We start from the raw sequence: 21,202 nt of genomic DNA, 5'->3' as shown, positions 1-21,202 counted from the left end.
ACATGGTCCCCCATTATGTTTTTATCTTTCAGCAGCCACTAAAAATTGTCCTGCTGTTGGGTCTAGGTAAGAACCTGTTACCCTCTCTTACCCATGTCTACTTCAATAGCTTGTCTCCTTGCTGACTTCTAAAGTAAAATTTGTCTGCAGAAGAGATGAAAACACATGTCTTATAAAATATTAGATTCAAACTGACCTCACAGACACAGGATTTGCCATTCTCTGTCAGACCAAGGTATATTTAATCAGGTTCTTGTCTCAAACCTTAGTCAATATAAGATGCATCAGAGGAAGTTGTACATCTTTGGGGTGGACAAACAGACACTAATAGGGTGGTGATGGGTAGGAATCATATACAGGTAATCATTGGGTATGTCTACGCAAGATGTTTAGTGTGCAGTTGACTAATTAACTGCACAGTAAACATCTCAGTGTTTACCCGTATGGCCTTATTAAGGTGCATGAAACCAGTATGCTCCACAGCAGGGTAGTACTTGGAAATACAAGTACTACCCTGCTGTGGAGTTTTCTCATGTGCAGCAGCACATGTGTAGACACTGGCTCAGTTGGCTGGGGCATCAGGGTGCTTCAATGCAGGGGCTGCCTGCTGGCTAGCCCCTACACTGTAGCACACTCATGCCCCAGCCAGCCTCTCCACAGCACTTTGAGCCTGATTGGAGCAGCCCTGGGCTGGCAGGCTAACCCCTAGGTTCCCTTCCAGCTGGGGCTGCTGTGACCCTGCTCAATGTGCTGTGGTTTGGGGGCACATGTAAAATATGCAACCAGGAGCTGCCTGGGATCAATAAACTGTGGAGCAATAAGCTCCGCTATTTGTTGCTGGGCACTAATGGCACTTCCAGATGCACACACTGTGCATTATCTTTAGAAATTTGTATCTTTGTAATTACATTCTTTTTATTCATGAGAATGCTTAATTGTTTCTGAATCCTGATAAGTTCGTCCTTCAGTGACAGATCTCAGCAATGGCTTCTATATGCTAATTATCAATTGCATAAAAATATTTTCTTATTCATTTAAAATTTGCTTCTCTTTAATTTAATTATATGCCCCCTTTTCTAATAGTTACAGAAAGGTAAATAAATGTACCTGTCTGACTGTTCTAATATCTACTAATGATGGGTTTGCATGTTCCCATGCCCAAATTTGATGTAAGCTCTTCTGTTGCTTGATATAAGTAACCACCTCCCTGAATGAAACAAGCCATCAGTTAGCAAAGAGCCATTAGCACAAAGCCTGTCTGCTATACCACTCGGGGCAGGCAGGCGGGTGGGTGGGCAGTGGGAAATCTTCAGCAGGGCAGCTCCCACTGGAGGTGAGGGGAGCAGATTGGCACCTGACCGGCTACAGCCACACTGGAAACAGCCCCACCAGAACCTGCACACTGGTGTGGCCAGGGCCAGAACCAGAGCAGCAGGCCCAGGAGGGAGCATAGCACAGGCTGCCCTGGGCATGGCTCAGTCCCGTGTGGAGCACCACAGGGGCAGCAATGGGCTGTACTACCAAGGTGAACTGCATGTGCCTCCTGCCTTTCTCTCCTTCCTTTAACCGTGGACTGGCTCCTGGGACCTAGCACCCAGGCATCCCACACCACACACATGCATGCATGCCCCCCAACCCTCATACACCCTCCTCCCATTTCCCCACAAGGCTGGGCAGATTGGCCTTGGGAGCAGATTGGCCTTGTCTGCCCATCCTCCTCCTAAACACTACTCCTTACCTGCATAAAGTCCCACAGGGAGTTTTGGTGAGTTGTGCAGTGAGGGGGAGGAGGTGCTGACCCAGCCCATGACAGCTCATCACTAAGACTGTCACTAAACTCCCTATGTGGCCCTTGGACCCAAATAATTACTCACTCCTGACCTGGACCCTATCATTGTGCTTGGACCTACATAGAAATCCTGGTATATCTCAGTCTGTTGAGAGAGGAGCCTTTACAGACTCCACTATTAAGCAACAACAGAACCATGGAAGTCTGCATAGACATTGACTAAGGGACTGGCCAGGAACTATGAAAGGAACTGCAAGTGATGCCTGGCAGTGGAGAACAGTAAATTTAGAGCTGCCTAGGGAGCTTTCCCTTTTTACAGTAAATTGCATGTCAAGCACAGTGGTGTCTCCATATTCACTCTGGTTCTTACTTGGCACCCCGTGAGCCAAATTCTATTTCACTTATTTGGTGTATAAATGTAATTAGGGAATTGGTAGAGTACGTCAAGAGGTAGGAATAGAGGAGGAGGTGGGTTTTTCAGGACTTGGAACAGTATTGCACTGAACTTTCATGCCTAAGTCTACTTAGATGCACAATAGTTGAAAGAGAATCTGGTTCATTGTGTGATCTAGAGAACACAAACTTGGCCATTCCCAGGAAGAAGTTGACTTTTCTGTGTCTTGTGATACTAGGCAATGAAGACAGTTATTGTTGCCTTTCCTAAGATCTTGTGGAACTATACCCATATGTCCATAGGTCATAATCCTTGGGGACAATCATAACACAACTTCCTAGAAGACATTCTTTGACACTTTCCCTGTGATTTCTACAAGTGTCATGTTTGTTTCTTCCACCACAATATGATACCATGCCATACCTTTCTATGATGAGACTATAGTTCTAAAAACCCAAGATGACCTTGAATCGCTTGCAGAATTTGCCTTCTCTGGGCCTTTGTGTTTCAGAAGCAATAGAACAGCCATCACCATTGTATGTGTTCAGTATCAGTGGGTGTGTCTGTCTACACATGTGCTTTACTGTGGAGATAACGAATTAGCTTTGCTCAACATGCTGTGCTCTTGGGTACAAGTGTGCCTGGAAGTAATAAATTCCAGTGTAAACACCTATCAACAGAGGGTACTGCCCAGATTGCATTATTTGTTTTGTCATTTGCTGTTCTCCTTTACCCATATAGTATTAGAACGTTTTAGTTGTTGTTAATAAAGATGGTTCCCCTGTTCTTCCTTGGGTGATCTCTCTGGGACAAGAATCCCACAGATACACTAAGTTGGCGATGAGGCTGGAATCCCCATGAGTAGTAATACTTCTAGTGTTTAAGTCAAACGAATAAAAAAAAAAAAGGAATTTGTAGTGATTAGGGCTGGGGCTCCAGTAATCAGAAACACAGTGCTACTGAATATCATTGGCTCAAAGATTTTTGACAATATTTGCTCATTTGTATCCCCAGTCACATCCAGTAACAAGTCATAGCATGAGATCTTTGAATTGCTAAAAAATCACTTTGCACCAGTCCTGCCTGAAACCATTTGCCAGTTCCATTTCAACCAGTGAAATCTACTACCAGAAGAAGGAATTTCTGCATACATAGACCTGTGTTGATTGTCTGAGAATTGTAATTTTGGCATCAGTCTTGAGTCTCTTCTTAGGGATTGTCTTGTTCCTGGAGCTTGAGATGAAGCCTTATAATGTGGACTACTTGCAAAGCAAAACTTAACATTTTTCATGGCTCAAGAAGGAGCCTTTGCATATGGAGCTGTCTCACTCCATTCAAGGGAAATGTAAGTGTTGTCAGCAAAACTGATGTCAGCTGAGACTTACTAAGTGCATTCAAGGGAAAAATGTTCCCTTGAACCTGTGCACAAGAACATAGTTCCTTCTTCCCAAGGAAGCTGCTGTAGCTACTGGGGAAATGACAGATGTGATACATGCTGTCTCATGATGCTGACTGCTGCGATTGCCAGCACAAAGGGTGCATTGAGCATGTGTGTCATCAGAAGTACAAGACATCCAGGAAGAAGGTAACCAAGGGGAGTGCTCCAATTACCACTAAAACTGTTGCTGATTCAAAAGAAATTCCAGCACGTGAGTTGTTCCCTGATGCCTATATTACCACATTTGTTAGTATGTGGAAATACTGACCCCAAGAAGAATACTTAAACAACAGTGATTCTCCAAGGTGTTCCCCTGTGCTCTAGAGGTTTACCTAGGATCTGAATTTATTGCAGAAACAATGTCCACCTATGATGTTGTGTGAAGCCAAGCTTGTAGAGTATAACAAACAAACAGTAGTCCTGAAGGGTGAATATAATATCAGTGTCCACTATGGGCAGGACTGAGGGGTCCTCCACCTAAAACTTGCCAAGGGCTGAAGAACAAGCTTACTAGGAGGAAAATGGTTCAAGGCTTTGGATGGACACCTTTCAAGTTGTTATAAGGGATTTCAGTGAGATCTTCAGTGAACATCTTGGTGCCTATAATGGCCAGCCTGTGTTGTTTACGTTGGATCCAACTGTGGCTCTGATTCAAGTGAAGCCTCATTATGTTGCCTTCATCTTTCATCCAAAAACTGATGCAGAGATCAGTCTACTTGTGGAACAAGGGTGTCCTAGAAGCAAAGTTAAATCCAGCATGGGCCACCCCCATTGTACCCATCATGAAACCAAATGCTGATATTCAATTATGTGCTGAATATAAGTGTACCATTAACAAGGCACTGACAAATACCAGATGTCAGCACTAAATCGTCTCCTTGCTACTTTTGCTGGAAAGAAGATTTTTGCTAAATTAGACTTGCCAAAGTTGATGGGGTTAGGAAATTCCATGATTAGGAATGCAGCCGCAAATTCACGATTGTGACATCATAAACCATTACTAGGGTTATTCACCAAGAATGGATCAACACCACAGAACATTTCACCGGATGTAGTTCATTGGTCCTTACTTTGAAATGCATATCACTGAGAATTTCAACACCACCCTGGGAAGTTGATATCCAATGCTGATGCACCGAGTCATTTGCCATTATTGTAAATTTACCATTCCTCTGCTATCTAAATTTCTGATGCTAGAATCCTCTTCTGATCCTCCTCTCCAGGCAGATGACATTGCTTACCTGACTTCTAAGAATCCAGTGTGAGCCTAGGTTCTAAACTGGGTATGGAAGGGGTGACCTTTGGCAAAGGTAACAGGTGAATTTAAGCCAGGGGTAGGTAATTATTTGGGCTGGAGAGTCACTTAGGAAGTTTTGGTAAGTGGTTGCAGGCCAGGTCAGCACCCCTTGCCCTTGCAATAGCTCACCAAAACTCCCTAACTTGGGGATGGGATGGGGCTGTAGGAAGGCAGGGAGCAGTGCCTGGGAGTGGGAACAGGCAGCTAGAGCCAGGGTAGTGGGACAGTGACAGCATGGGGTTGGGGCTGGGGCTGGGGCTTGGGCAGAGCCTCCATCTGCTGCCTGCACAATGAATCATGATTGGCCTGAATTGGGAGGAGGGTGGAATGCATGCCTGTGATCCAGCCCCTGATATCCCTACCCAGCACAGGTGTGCTTGGACTGCATCACTCCACAGCTGCACTATACTGGGGCTGCCTGCACACACCTTTGCTAGGGTGGGGGCAGTGGGGGGCTGGGTCATGGGTGTACTCTCTGCCCCACTCCCAGGTTGGGGCAGTCATGATCCATCATGTGAGAAGTGGATTGTAGATCTGCCCTGGCCCTGTGCTGTCACTGCTCTGTGATCCTGGTCCTGGCCCCAGCTCCAGATGCCCACCACATTCCAGAGTGCCATTCCCTGTCAGCCTGTGGTTCCTTCTCATCTGCCCAGCTGGGTGTACCCTTCATGGAGACCCCACCTGTCTTCTCCATCTGGCACCCCTGGTGGTGGGTGTGGGGTAGATAGGCTGGCATGTCTGGGCAGCAGGGCCAGTTTCTGTGGCCACACAAGTGGCAGCACCCAGAAGGAGCTGCTGGCACTGAGGCTGCTGGGAAGCAGAGTCCAGCCACTACACTGCTCCAACCCTGCTGTATGCCCAGGGGCAGTGAGACCAACCACATATGCTACAGCCCAGGCTGTACCCCATGCCCGAGCCAGGTGGGGCCAAGGGACCCGCTGCAGGCCAGATAAAATCCCTTTGCAGACCAGATCTGGCTCATGGGCCATATTGTATCCATCCCTGATTTATTCCATTCATTATATGTCAACATGAAGTTTGTGCCCTTAATGGGCACCTCCTATGGGGTAACTGAATGGTTATTCCCAATGCATGTCAAACGTGAATTCTCGGTGCTTTTCATACAGCACATCTGGAAGTTGTTTGCTTGAAAGCACTGGCCAGAAATTAAGTCTGGTGACCAAAGATAGATGCTGACATTGAGCTAACAATAAAGAGGTGTGAACCATGCCAAGCTACATACCATGCACTGGCTAAGGTTCCAGTCCATCCCTGGGAAATGACCAGGACACCATGGTCTTATCTGCATATAGACTTTGCTGGTCCTTTCCAAGGCCAAATATTCTTTAGTATCATTGAGTCTGTCTCGGAGTGGTTGGAAGTTGTTTCTTTTGCATCAGTGACTTCAAACACTGTAATCCAAGATTTGCAGCAGCTGTGTGCAACCCATGTTCTTCCAGATACCATTGTGTCTGACAGTGCTGTACAATTCACTTCTGAAGAATAATCAAAATTTATGGGGAAGAATCTTATTCAGTACACCACATCCACACCATTCCACCTATCATCAAATGGCCAAGCTGAACAGATGGCCCAAACTGCTCAAGATGCATTAAAGTGAATTGTTGATGGTGATTTGAACCAATGATTAGCTAATTTCTTACTCCAGCAGCATGTAACTTGATGCACTGCTACAGATCACAGTCCTGCAGGACTAATGAATTGCCCACTGAAAACCTGTTTGGATCAACTCCACCCAGATATGGTAGCTGAATATCAGAAAAGACAAGAAATCCATTTTTCCAAGAAATGGGATGTTTAATCTGTAAGTACCTTTGAATCAGATGAACCTATGTACATTCAAAACTATATGACTGGGCTGCTGTGAGTGCCTGCATCAGTCCTTGGTGCTATAGAGCCAAGACTCCAGACAGAAAGACAGTTCACAAGTATGTTGATCAGATGTGGGGTCTAATTTCAGACAATGTGATCTCTGCAACACCATAAAATGTCACATCTCTTGTAAAACCAGTTCTGAAGAGTCCATCAATTGCTACTTTAGACCTGTCAACATTTCCAGTTAGTGAAGCTATTTTAGAAGAGCCAAAGGAGCTTACTGCTGTTGCCAGTGAAAAGTCTGTTACCCCTGAAGTGTGCTGCACAAGACAGGTTACTGTGGGCATGTCTACATGTGCCCCTACAGCACCATTGTTACTGTGCTGTCATTTAGTTGGCACAGTAACAGCCATTACTGAGCTATGCCAGTGGTGCATGGTTATTTTTAGCCAGCCATAGTGACGCACTCTAGTGAGGGAGCACGTTGCTATGGTGACATAGCTGTGGCATCATGGTTTTTGCTAGGTCGCTGTAACGCGTTGCTATGGCGATATAGCGTCTCCTGTAGATGTACCCTGTTTGGCTCAAATACTTATAGGACTATGTTATTTAGGGGGAGGGGCATTGTGTATTGCGTGTCTGTATGTATGTTCTTCATGCTGTCAGCAAAGGGCACTGCCCAAATTTCACTATCTCTTGTTGATGTTTGTTGTTCTGTTTTACCCATATAGTATTAGGAAGTTTTAGTTGTTGTTAATGAAGATGCTTCCCCTGTTCTTCCTTGTGTGATCTCTCCAGAACAAGAATAACACAAATACTCTAAAACCATCATTGTTTGTAGTAAGGTTACCAACATGTACAGCATAACTCCTTAATTCCTGCTGTTGGATCCGCTCCACAAACTTCCTTCACTTTTCAGTAAATGTACTTTCAAGAATTTACTGTATCTACAGCTGCATGGCAGTCCCAAAGCAAGCAAGGAAATCTGACCCTGTACATATTATCCAAAAGAGCCTTATGGAAGAAAATTAGGGAGTCTAGATCCATATCTTTTCCATTTCATTACCCCTATTAATCTACCAACCTCTCTGCCTTTCTTTACGAGTCCCCTCAGCTAGGATGTTCTCGAGAGGAGAAAGAAGAAGTTTCTATGCCAGGGCCACCCCAGCATGCGAGGGAATACGTAGCCTGGGGCAGGTGGACAGGGAGTAGCCACCACTGCTGGGGACCTACTCCCAGCTCAGCTCAGTGCAGTCCAGGGGGAACCAGGAGAGTTTGTGAAGGTATACAAATGCCATGACTCCTGGCACTCACCCATGCCCCAGGACATTTCCACTCCCCATAGCCTTGCTCAGGGCCAGGCTGCAGCCACACGTCCTGTGTTCTTCCCCCAACAGTCAGAAAGAAAAAAATGTAACTGCATGCTAAATGTGTCACCCCCCACCTCTCCCCTGCCCCAGGCCAGCTGCAGTCATTCATTTGGGGGCCAAGCAGTGCTGACCCTGCAGAAGTTGTTGCTGACATCCCTGCCTGGCTTGGGTAGCCCCACCTGTGCCATCTGGCCCAGGGAGGCCGTGTCCCAGCCCCAAACCATGCATCACCCTTATCTTGGCCAGCTGGTGCCTCCCATTTCAGGGAGGGAGGAGGGTGGAGAGTGCTGCAGAGGCAGCCACAGGCTGAATAGAATCAAATAGCAGGCCAGATATAGTCTGTGGGCTGTATTTTGCCCACCCCTGGATTATAGCTATGTATGCACTAATCTTTGAACAACACGGGTTCCACAAGCTGCTTGCACTTTCCCTAATGATGCATTAATGCTTTTTAAGATTCTAACTGTAGATTTGCTGCTCCTTATCTTGTTTGCAGTGGTTGAGTTAATAAAAAATATGTTTGCTAAGATTCAAAATTGCAATATGTAATTGCATTAATTGAAGTAATTGCAATGTAGTACTTGTGAAAGTGGCCCTCAACTCTCCTCCAAGAGAAATTAGAACAAGGGCTTGTAAATTATAAACAGTCACTATTCAAGCCACAGACAGAAGACCTCTTATCATTAGAGATGATTAAAGACCTCTTTCAATTGAACCCCAATGGACTCTTCTAAATCACCTTGTGTTTGGCTGTTCCAAGTCAGCAGACTGCCTATCTCTGCAACCTTGCTGGAAAAGCCTAACCCCTTTGTTTCAAAGCCATGATAAAATATACAATATATAGCAACAGTAAGATGAATTGAGTTATGAGACACTGCTGGCCACCTCTCCCAAAAACATTTTATAGGGAATTTTCTACTGTTCGAATGGCAGTTCTTTGTTACCATTGTTTCTTGTTGTAGTCCATGTTTCTGGTCTACAGTTTCATGCGTCAGAGAAGCAAAGCATTAAGCCAGATGCCCCAGAACCACAACGGGCAGCTACCTCACCCAGGTGAATGGGCCTAAGTGTACAGGAAGTTCAGCAAATTCTTGAAGTGTGTTGGGGATACCTTTTTGGTGTGAGTGGTGGAGAGGCCAACAGTGAGAAACCTCTGCTTGACTTTCTCCCAAACAGGAAGGTGGAAAGTAACTGGGTGATAGTGACCACAAAATGATACAGTTCAAGATACTAAAGCAGGGGTGTTAAACATATGGCCCTTTTTAAGGAGGCCCTTTTAAGGGTGCAGAAGCAAGCTATTCCAGTGTGACAGAAGAATGAGAAGTGCAACAGGAGGCCAGCCTAGCTAGACAGCAATTTCTTCAATGAGATGAAACTCAAAAAGTAATCTTACAAAAAGAGGAAACTTGGTAACATTACTACAGAAGGGTATAACAGTATTGCATGGGCATGCAAGGAGAAAATCAGGAAAGTCCAGGCAAGATTTCAGATGCAACGGGCAAGGGTTGTAAAAGGCAATAAAAAAGATTCTACAAGTATATCAGAATTAAGAAGACAACTAAGGAAAGTGTAGGTCCCTTACTAACTGTTGAACACAACCTACTTACATTTGACACAGGGAAGGCTGAAGTATTTTATGCCTTTTTTACTTTGTTCTTATAAATAGTCAGCTACCAGATGATAAGTGCAGAGTGCAGATGATGGCAACAGATATAGGAAAGGGGACAAACAGCTTAGAGTAGTAGGAGAACAGGTTAGGGGTTCCTTAGAAAAGTTTGATGTTTTCAAGTCGGAGAGCCAGATGTCTTTCTAGGGTGACAGGCTCTGTGGATGTGGGGAGAGCAATGAATGAGTATACCTTGACTCTAGCAAAGCTTTGGTGTTGTCTTCCACAGCATTCTCATTAAGATGATGAGGAAACACACACTGGATGGAAGTACTCTAAGCTAGATATGTAAATGCTTGGATCATCATGCTCTGCAAATAGACATCAATAGCTCAATGCCTAGCTGGTAAGAGATATCAAGTGGGCTTCCCTATGGGTCTGTCTTGGGTTTGCTGTTGTTCAACATCTTCATTAATGATTTGGGTGATGGGATTGAGTGCACACTTAGCAAAATTGTAGATGACATCAAGTTTGATGAAGTTGTAGACACTCAAGAAGGTAGGGCTAGGATCCAGAATAACTTGGATAAACTGGAGAAGTGGTCCAAAGTCAATCAGATAAAATTCGGTAAGGACAAGTGCAAAGGCCTGCACTTGGAACAGAATAATTGCATACACAAAGGTAGGGTGCGGAATGACTGGCTAGGCTGCAGTATTGCAGAGAAGGACCTAGGGGTTGCAGTAGACCATAGGCTGAATATAAGCCAACAGTATGCTTTTGTTGCAAAAAAAGCCAACAGCATACCAGGTTGTATCAACAGTAGTATTACTTACAAATCAAGGGAAATATTTCTTCCACTTTATTCAGCAGTTGTGAGGCCTCATCTGGAGTACTGTGTCCAGTTCTGGGCCTCACACTTCAAGAAATATGTAGACAGATTGGAAAGAATCCAGTACAGAACAACAACAAGAAGTAGGGTTCTGGAAGGTATGAATTATGAAGAAAGGCTGAACTAGGGTTATTTAGTCTGGAGAAGAGAGGACTGATGGGGTGGGTTTTAATAAAAGACTTCAAATACTTAAGGGACAATTATAAAGACGATGAAGACAAACTTCTTTCTGTGGCTGCACAGGACAGGAGTATGAGCAATGGCCTCAAGCCACAGCAGAGGAAATTTAGGCTGGAGATTAGGAAGAACTTTCTGACTATGCGGATGGTCAAGCATTGGGACAGGCTACCTAGAGAAGTTGTAGAATCTCCATCCTTGGAAGTTTTCAAAGCAGGTTGGACAGATACTTGGCTGGGATGGTTTAATCAGGGGCCTGGACTAGATGACCTCATGATGCCCCTTCCAGCTCTACTTTCCTATGGTTTTGTGGTCCCAAGGTGGAAGAATGTCTCTACTTGCATTATTTACAAAAGTTCTATGTTCCTGAAGATACAAAAATTTTAAATCTTTCTTGACTAGCCAGCATTAATGTTAATGACAATACAATGTATTTAATGATCTAGCAATGCTACCAATCACGGAAAATTGTCCCTTTTTGTTTAGGAAGTAAGATGGAGATGTGGAATAAAAGAAACAGGTTATGCCACCCATCTGTTGCCCCACTACAGTTCAAGAAGCTTGCTACTTCAAATCTTTATTATTTTCTGCACAGTCCCTTGAGTTATGTTCCTACCATGCAGGATACTTACTGACCTTACATGTCTGGTTGATGAACATTTTTATTGGACGTTTTCCATTGTGTCACCAAACTGATTGCCCACTGACTAATAGAACCATAAGCTTCCAAAGTACACACATCATGGGCCAGACCCTAATCCATATCCTTCCTTCCCCCCATCTCCAACCAACCCATCCTGACATGCAAATACCACTTATAGCCTTTTAACTACTTTATTTGCTTGGAGCAATTCATTTTGCTCCATTTTGATTTGGGAATAGCCACTATATCAGTGGTGGGCAATTATTTAGACCCACAGGCCACATAGGGAGTTTTGTTGCGGTATTGTGCCTTGGGTCAGCAGTTCCCCTCCCCTTGCCCCCTGCTTCCTGCCCCCTGCACAACAACTCACCAAAATTCCTTATGTGTTATGGGGCCGCAGGTAGGCTGGGGGTGGTGTTCAGGAGTGGGAACAGCAGGCGAGGCCAGGATCATGGAGTGGGGTGGCAAGGCAGTGACAGTGTGGGGCTGTGGCCTGCGGCAGAGTTGCCATCTGGTGCCCGCATCTCTGTGGCAGACACGGGTTCCACATGCAGGGGCAGGCAGGGAATATATCGTGACTCTGCCCTGGCCCAGGCCCTGTGCTGTCACTGCCCAAGCTCCTAGCTGGGGCCCTGGATGCTCCTCCCCACCTGCTTGGGTCCAGGGACAGCAGCAGCCAGAAGGAGCTGCTTCTGCTGTCAGGGCTGTTGGGAAATGGAGTCTAGGAGCTGTGGCACCATAGCCCCGGTATGTGCTCTGGCATGTGCCATGGTCTGGGTCAGTGTTGCCAGGTGTATAATAATTATTATATTTGTACGATAATTTCAACCCTTGTACAATGTACAATCAATAATAGTAAAATATACGATAAGGAAATGCAAAACTCTAGAACTCTCCGTTCAGAGTTGATACTTTTGATTAGACCAACTAAGAAATTGCAAAAAGTATCTTTTTCTGCAAGCTTTCAGGCACACGACCTTCCTCAGGCTCAGGGAAAATTAAAGATGGTAAAAGGTCCCCACAGATAGAAAATAAACTTCGTTTTTTCATAGAGGGATTTGAAGGTGGAAGTCTGTTCCTCTGGGTCCATGAGAGTGTCTTTGTGAGTTGCTCTTTGCTGTGCAAATAAGGCAGGATTCCTTCCCTGGTGGTGTCAGCTGGCAGGCAGGCAGGTGGTATGTTGGAATCCCACAGTGCACACAAGCATCACATAAGGAGGTGATGTGGTGGACCCTTAGATGCCTACCCATAGTGCATTGTGGCGCAAATGATGCAAATATGCCCTGGTGGGAATGTGTAGCACCGATACAAGTAGCTAAAAATGTGCATGCACTCTGGCAGCATAGCAGAGCTGTAGGTCGTAAACCAGGGTACCTGATGGTGGGAAAGCTGCCTAGTGTAGACATGGCTTAAGTCTTGCCTCTAAAAATAATTCATGATAGTAAAAAAAATGTGAACTTTGAGTTTCTGCAGCATCCTTCTAAATCTTAGGTAAATGTTTTTTTCATTCAAGACAACACTGGAAATCTTCACAAACCTAGTCCCAGCTCAGAAACATTATGCTAACTTCCCTGAATTTCAGCCCACTCCCATGAGCAGTACTGATGGAAGCACTGGCAATCCCCAGATCCATGAGCTGCAACAGATATAGATATTTAGCAAATTTTGGAATAGTGAATTCCAGAGGCAGGCAAAAAAGCTAATGGTCTCTTGCTGTTTCAAATGAATACATGGGATTGGCCAATTGATTATAGGTCAGTGAGCTTGGCAATGATCCTAAGGAAAAAATCACAGAAAGGCCAGAATGGGAGGACCTCATGCAGAATTTAAAGGATGGATGCCTAATTAAAGTCAGTCAAATTTTTTGTTGTTGACAATAGGTCAACAGAACAGGATGTAATTTTTTTGTGAATACTAATTTGATTGATAAAGTTAACTGAGTTGATGTAATAGACTTCTGTAAGGCATTTTGACTCAGGTGTCCAAGAAATATGATTTAAACCACAAATTATTCTATTATCAGCCATTCCATTATTTTTCCTGGATCAATTGCAGGCTGACAGGCCTATAATTACCTGGGTCATCGCGTTTCCCCTTTTTAGACAGTGACACATCATTAACTTTCTTCCAGTCCTCTGGAACTTTTCCACTTTCCCAAGACTTATTGAAAATGAACAGTAATAATCCAGAGACCTCCTTGGTTGTTTCTTATAAAGTTCCTGGAGGCAATGTATCCAGACCTGCTGATTTAAAAATGTCTAGCTTTTATTTAACAGCCTCCACGGCAGCTGGTGGAATGGCAAGTGTTTCATAATCACCATCACATGACATGAATATATCACCCAGCTTACCAAACAGATATATTTATTGAAAATGTTTCCTTTTTGCTTTATTCTTTTTCCTGCTTTATTCTGAAATTTTATAACGTTATTAGGATTCCTAAAATCCACATAAAAAATCTTTAATTTAGATGTATTCAAAATACACAAAAATGCTTGTGGAATAAAAAAAAGGAGAAACAGTCAAGCTTTTATGATATCTTGTAGTGAAGGATATAGTGTTGTTAGTAAAAACTTTTAATTAAGAAAGCATTCGAATAGTTCTACTAATTTCCATTCTTCAAAGGCCAGGGGGTCAACTTATTTCACACATTTACTAATGCAAAGTGAGAATACATTGCAAAAATTAATACAATATTCAGCCACCCTACCATGGTGATGAGAGAGAAATATAAATGGAAATTTATTCCTGCCTTGATGACAAACCTTACAGGTAATAAACACAAAGTTCTGGCCATTCCCTAAGCACCTCCTAGCTGAGGGTCTACAATCACTTTTTAAACATGAAAAAACAAAGTTGATGAGGCTCCTCTTAGTAACTTTCCATTTTTTTACTGTTCCAAGTTTTTATATTCTCATTTTCAACATTTCTGTCTGATCCCCCACTGGTCAACCCTCACAGAGCTTATTTTCATTCTTCTCATTGGCTTCATGTCATCGACACCCCACTCAAAATCCTCATAATTTCTTTCATGTAACTATAATGTGTCAATTTTGCTTTGTGACGTGTCTGTCCTTGGCAAACCCTTTTGGAAGGAGACCTGTTTATGGGAAAAATAACAGGGCATGAAAGAGATCCATTTAAAAAACGTTTTTAGTTTTTTCAATGTGCATGTATTTTTTTAACCAAAAACATTCATTCGGAAGGTAATCAACATTTTAATTAGTAAATATCCTCCAAGAAAATTATCTTTTTGTTTGAAAATATTGTGAGTGGATAACAGGCAGCATTGATACAACATTGTTGCTTGAGAAATCCTATTCTACTGCATCAGGCCTGAGCTGTAGATGTTTTGCATGGTCCTGTATAGGCATTATATGCAAACTGAATGCCAGAGATAGCAACATACTTGAGGGAGCACTCAAGGGTGCACATTACTCCAAGGGAAGACCTACTGAACTGTCATTTATTGTTCCTTTCAAAAACAACAGACAGAACCAAAAGAATCAACAAGGGACACATCAATAGTCTTTGGGAGGCCATGGGAAGCCTGGGACCTATAAAATCCAGGCTGTTCTGTTCCATTATCAGGTGTAAAAAAATGAATAGAACCCAGAAAATCTGAGCACTGCAGGGTTTTATTAAATCTGTTGCATCAAAACCTTTCCCAGAAGAGATTGGTGGGATAGCAGGAGAACTTTAGAGTATACAATTGCTCTGCTTTGCTTTCAAGGGGCTCCAAACTCCAGCTGCATTCCTGCCATATTTTCAGAAATGTCTTCTAGTGTAGGTTCCAGGGAAGGTTGATATGACATAACTAATGGTGTGTGATTTGTGTGGATTTTCTTTTTGTACTGTAGCAAATCTTCATGTGGTATTCAGGTGGCTCTTTCAAAAGTGTGATCTTTCTCTCTGGAGAAGTATCCTTGTTGGCTGAAGGCCCTTTTGAGATTTGTGAGGTGGTGATCACGGATATTCTCCTCGCTGTAAATTCTGTGGTATAGGAGAACTTGGCTGTAAATTACAGCTTCCTTGGTGTGTTTAGGGTGATTACTGGTTCTGTGTAGATATGTATGTTGAGCTTGTGGGTTTCTTATTTAGGTGGTTTGGATTTTACCATCTTGGATATTGATCATGGTGTCTAAAAAGGAAATGCTGGTGTTAGAGTATTCAAGCAATAGTCTGATGGAGATGTGATGATTGTTGCATTTTTGGTGGAAATCAGTCAGATTTGAAAATCTTCAAACAATTTCAACCCATACTAGAAGAAGAGTCTACTCTTAAAGAGATCTTTCCAGAACCACCCATCCTTGCCTTTAAACAAGCACTGAACCTCGCTAATCTCATCACCAGAAGCAAACTTCTTATGATCCAAATTACACCCAATGGATCCAGACCATGCCAGGACAAGAAATGCAAAACCTGCTGTAACAAGGGGGGTGTCTCAGGGCTGATTTGCCTTTGGCCCACCCGCCTGAGCAGGGACCAGGATATCCTCATCACTGGGCTCCTGGATGGACCCGGGAGAGGTGCAGCCAGGTCTAGGGTCAGTGGGGACCTAGTCTGGGAACTTCTGATGGGACTAGATGTGTTCAAATCAGCAGGTCCAGACAATCTCCAGCCTAGAGTGCTAAGGGAATTGGCAGAGGTCATTGCAGGACCCCTGGCACAGCTTTACAAGCACTCATGGTGCCTATTTATATTTTCACTGACATCCTGGGACACTTTTAGCTTCTCTCATTCCTTGGAGTCCCAGACCAGCAGAGAATCCCTATGCCTGAGGAATGGTGATTGTGTCTGAAAGATTGCTAAGAACTTTTTTCCAACTACTCAGTTTGTCTAAGTAAAGATATCACATCTATTCAAAAAACGTTGTCTGTCTATGTCCTTAGACCAACACAGCTGCAACCAAAGAGCCAGGAGAGAGAGAGGTGGGAGCATCGTGAATGGAGCCGGATGCTCTCCTTGCAGCTAGAAGGGACCAGTGCATCTATTTGGGGCCAGCATGCCCAGATGGACAGTGCATGCCTGTCTTGCCACTGGAGCCAGGAAGGATCTGGACATGTGCCATTTAGTTAGTAGGGAGCCAGTCACTTTCCCTGGGGCTAAAGTCCCTGGAAAAATCTTGGAAGCCTGAACCACCTAGGGGATACTGGGGATTCAAACAGGCATTAGCCTGATTGCCTCAATTGGTTGGCCAATTGGTCCAGACCTGATATCACTCTCTGGCACCCACAATGACCCCTGCAGGAATACACAGGTCAGCTGTGGCTGAGAGAATGCCCTGGCAGGGGATTGGCAGAACTATGAGCACCATGCAGATGCAGAGAGATGTGTTTTGTGGTATTACAGTCCCTGGCCAGGCAGAGCTTGGACAAGAAGCCATGCCCACCAAGGGGCATTGCTGACTTAAGAATTCATGGGAGAAGGGTGCACTGGGCACCAAGATATCTGCATGCTGAATAAAAGTGCTTGGGGAGGGGCATCATTACCTTGCCTGGACCACAGCCAGACCCCCTGCAGCTGTCATCATCACTGGGCTTCAGCACAGGAAGATTGAGCCCTTTCACCAAATCTGAGCACCATCCAGGATGATCCTAAACACCAGAGTGGACGGGGGTGGGATAAAGGGGAGGAGAAGCCCCCAAAAGATATGTCAGCAAAATCTCCCTGAGTCCTTTGGGAACCACTGAACACGGTCTCTGAAAGTGAAACCCAGTATAACTACAAGTAGTGGTGGACAAATAGACCCAGATGCGATGTAGCACAGGAGGCGGGGCATGCCCATTGGCTAGTGCAGTGGTCATGAGCCTATCACATAGATTTCATAGATTTCATAGACATTAGGGCTGGAAGGGACCTCAGGAGATCATCGAGTCCAGCCCCCTGCCCAAAGGGCAGGAAGTCAGCTGGGGTCATAGGATCCCAGCAAGATAAGCATCCAATTTACTCTTGAAGGTGTTCAATGTAGGTGCTTGAACCACCTCCGCTGGCAGACTGTTCCAGACCTTGGGGGCTCAGACAGTAAAGAAATTCTTCTTTATGTCCAGCCTGAAACGGTCTTGCAGGAGTTTGTGACCGTTCGACCTCGTCATCCCTTGGGGCGCTCTGGTAGCGTCATCCCTTGGGCCCATTCCACATTGGGCCATCTAGAATTCCTCCAAGGCTTGTGTATTCATTCCTACTCTGAGGGCATTGCAATAATCAAGCCTGGAGATGATAAAATCATGGATCATGAAATCTACTGGAATCAAATCTACTAGACAGCTACAAGTGGGTGAAGAAGTTTCCAGTATTTTGACTGTCATCTCCCAGATCAGAAATACTGAGTCAGTTGTATCCATAAACTGGTGCTATTGTTGACAAATAGCAATATGACTCTGTCTGGTTCTTTGAAGCATCTTCCTCTCTTATCACGAGCATCACCTGTGGGTTCAGCTTCAGTCTTCTACTCCTTATTAGGAGCATCTACACATGCAGTTAATGTGCCTAAGTTTTCTGTGCAGAAAATTCAGGCACATTAAAGTACACCCCTCAGAAGCAAATTTGCTCCTGATGGGAGAAGATCAGTCTAGGGCTGTTCCTGCCCTGCTTTGCCACCCAGAAGCAGCCAGGAGGAGCTCCAGTCCCAAGCTGGCAGCAGGGATGGGGTCAGTCCTGATTTCAGCCAGGTGGGGAGAACTGTCTTGGCTGCAGGGCAGCTGCCTCCTAGTCACAAAGGAGATTGGGATGGGTCAATCTCCCTGTCCCAGAGAAATCAGGGCTTAGCCAGGCAGCAAGCCTTCCTGGCAAATTGCTCCAAGTCAGGGTCTATCTACACGTGCACTTCGGCTCATTAGTTAGTACATTGTTTTTGTAGTGCCTGTATATATTGGTACTAGCAAGCAGTGCATTAGACTAATTTAATGTGTAATTTAATGTGTAATTTAACACACACACATATAGATGGTGATGCTTTACAGCACATTAGGTTACTTTAATGCATACTAAGTCATCTTGTGTAGATGTACCCACTGAGTAGGCAAAAAACTTCAGAGTTAAAGGGCTTCTGTACACGTGCAGAGAGGTTGCTCTGATGCACTGTACTTCCAGCATATTGGAGCAGACTTGATTAATTGAGTTTGCTGGAGCATGGAAATTACTGTGCTCCAGCAGACTCCAGTGTCACATGTATTGGTGTCCCCACACTGAAAAATGGTGGTGGGGTGCTTTAAAGCTCATTTGATGTGATGCTCCAGGCACTTTTAATTGGCTTGGCTCTGGGAGCTGTGCTAATTAAAGCACCCCACCCCCCGGCCTGGAGCACATCTATAAATGGTCAAAAAAATCCACCTTTGGGAGAATGTGCATCAGTGGAAAGGAGACACAAACTTAACCACTGCTGAGAAAGGGAATCTAGGCCATAGAAAAGTAAAACCCTTTGTTATTACAGCTGATGGAATGAAGAAAGTGAAAAAGAAATCCATATATATTGCACCCAATGTTCTTAAACTGCAAGCTATAGCTACTGCTTGATGTGATTACTTAGAATTATGCTCCTAATAGAAAGCAAAGGACAGGACAGGACAGGACAGGAAAGGAAAGGAAAGAGGATTGAGCAACTTTATGTCTGATGCTGGAAATAAATTTATATTGAAAACGTCATTGAAAGATGCAATAACAATGTAAACATTTTCTATTAATTTAAAAATAATTAGTGAAACGCAACTGATAATTGAATTAAAGAAATATACCTTTAATTTCAGTGCAGCCTCAGTGTACTGCCAAGTTATAAAGCATCTATGATCAGTGAATATTGAAGAAGGGAAATTTGGACCACTCTTCTTTTTTGCTTGTCACTTCTATTACTTGGAAGGCAGGTGCTGTTTTGGCTGAGGAACTACTACAAACAATGGGTTTAAGTTCCCAGTTGCTATTAGCTCTGGTTTTGCTTATGCCCCTCACCACATTCTGTTTCGTAATGGAGTGCAACATCTCTGCTGTTTAATTGGATTTTGGACATTTACTTTCACACCCATTTTTTTTAAGTGCAGTGACATTGTTTGCTATATATAGGGTGTCATTCTGGATGAATACTATCATGGATGCATGTGCATTTGAACTGACAAAATGACTAGCTGATATCAACTAATACAAACCCTTTCAAGTCAAGGGTTGGGTTTTCATCTGTTAAGAAGGAGTCTGCTTAGATCATCATGATTTAGTGTTGCTTTTCTATGAACAGAATTATGTATAAAACACATGTGAAAAATCAAGAGGAATTCAATCTGGCCCATCAGCATGCCAAAACTCTTTTTGTGTCCACACTGTAATCTGCATTCCTGAATATGGAATCACAGAACACTTCTATACTTCCACTGAAAATCAGAAGAATAATCATGGAGAAGTATAATTCAGCTGTATGATATGGTCAGCCTTTCTCCATGTTAAATCCTAGTTTAACTACAGTCCAAATTCTTGACTGCATAGTTTCTACCTGACTCACCAATGCACTGAAAAGAAAATGCTCTGTTTATTGTTAAGGTTATTCAATAGGTTGTTTGAGACAGACCCAATGGAAAGTTAGGTTTGCACCTACAGATACCTGGTTTGGAACCAGGGAGAAGAAAGATCTTACAGAGACAACTATACCACATTCAGATCTCACTCTCACTACCGTCCTCATCTACAGCTTCACTTTGACACTTGCCCAAAGCCCCATAATGAGATGGTAGCAGAACCTGAAAAGAAATTTAAGTTTGATTTCTATATTCATTTTCTAAATACTGGTCAATGCTACCTCTCTCTATAAGGATGTTTCTGGGTCTGGAATCAATTACCTGTGATGATACCTGAGCCTCCAGCACATGCTAGCTGAGCAGATTAGTGGTAGCTAGTCTATCTCACCTTGATATTTGGTGATACAACAATGCCATGATGTCAACAGCTCCTTCCTGACATATCTCATTGTAATCAATGAGGTAACAATGCTGTGATATTGGTAAGGTGTTACCTAGTAAACCTAGAGTTTTCTGGTCCCCAGACTAGCAGAGTCAGGAAAGTTTGAGGAAGAAAGGTTAAATTTACAATGGATTATATGAAATCTAAAGAGTAGGGAGCAAGAGCAGAAGACCTGCAAAGAGATACAAGTCCTGGAAATCAGAAAGAAAAGATGAGCCATAATAAAATTGGCACAAGAACAGGAGAAGAATAATGAAGGAAATGTGAGGACATTTCTAGTATAGGTTCCAGGGAAGGGTTCCAGCTGGGGTAGTGTGCGGGACCGAGCCGCAAGCAGATCGTCTGGGGGATGCAGCTCCTGCTGCTACACAAAGCCCAGGAGGGCGTGGGGGCATGTGTCCCTGGAACTATGCAGGGTGGGGTGGGCTGCTGCTGTGGGCTGGGGCTGAGGTGGCACCAAGCTCTTCCCAGTTGGGGGCTGGGCTGCACTCAGGGAGGGTGGTGGCGGCTCCGGAAGGGAGGCCCAAAATTCTCTGTAACCCCACCCAACACCCTCTCCCAGTGCTGCCATTGCCCACCCCAAGTGCAACCCAGCCCAGCCCCATACTGGGAAAAGCCCAGTGAGTCTCTGGCTCCACCCCCCAGCTCACGTTGCCCTGCTCCATGCAGATCTTGGGCACATGCCCCCCATGCCTGCAGCTGTGGAAGCCACCACCTTTTCTCCATGCTGGTTGCCCCTGGATGAGACGCTTGCAACTCCCTCCCATGCCTTGCCCTGGCTGTTCAGGGCCTGCTGCAGCCCCACTCCCTCCCCCCGTGACCC

Source organism: Crocodylus porosus, unplaced genomic scaffold (genome assembly GCF_001723895.1).
Source record: "Crocodylus porosus isolate Cpor-Errol unplaced genomic scaffold, CroPor_comp1, whole genome shotgun sequence".
Classification (NCBI taxonomy): Eukaryota; Metazoa; Chordata; order Crocodylia; family Crocodylidae; genus Crocodylus; species Crocodylus porosus.
The sequence above is the reverse complement of the archived record's forward strand: the minus strand, read 5'-3'. Positions refer to the sequence as shown.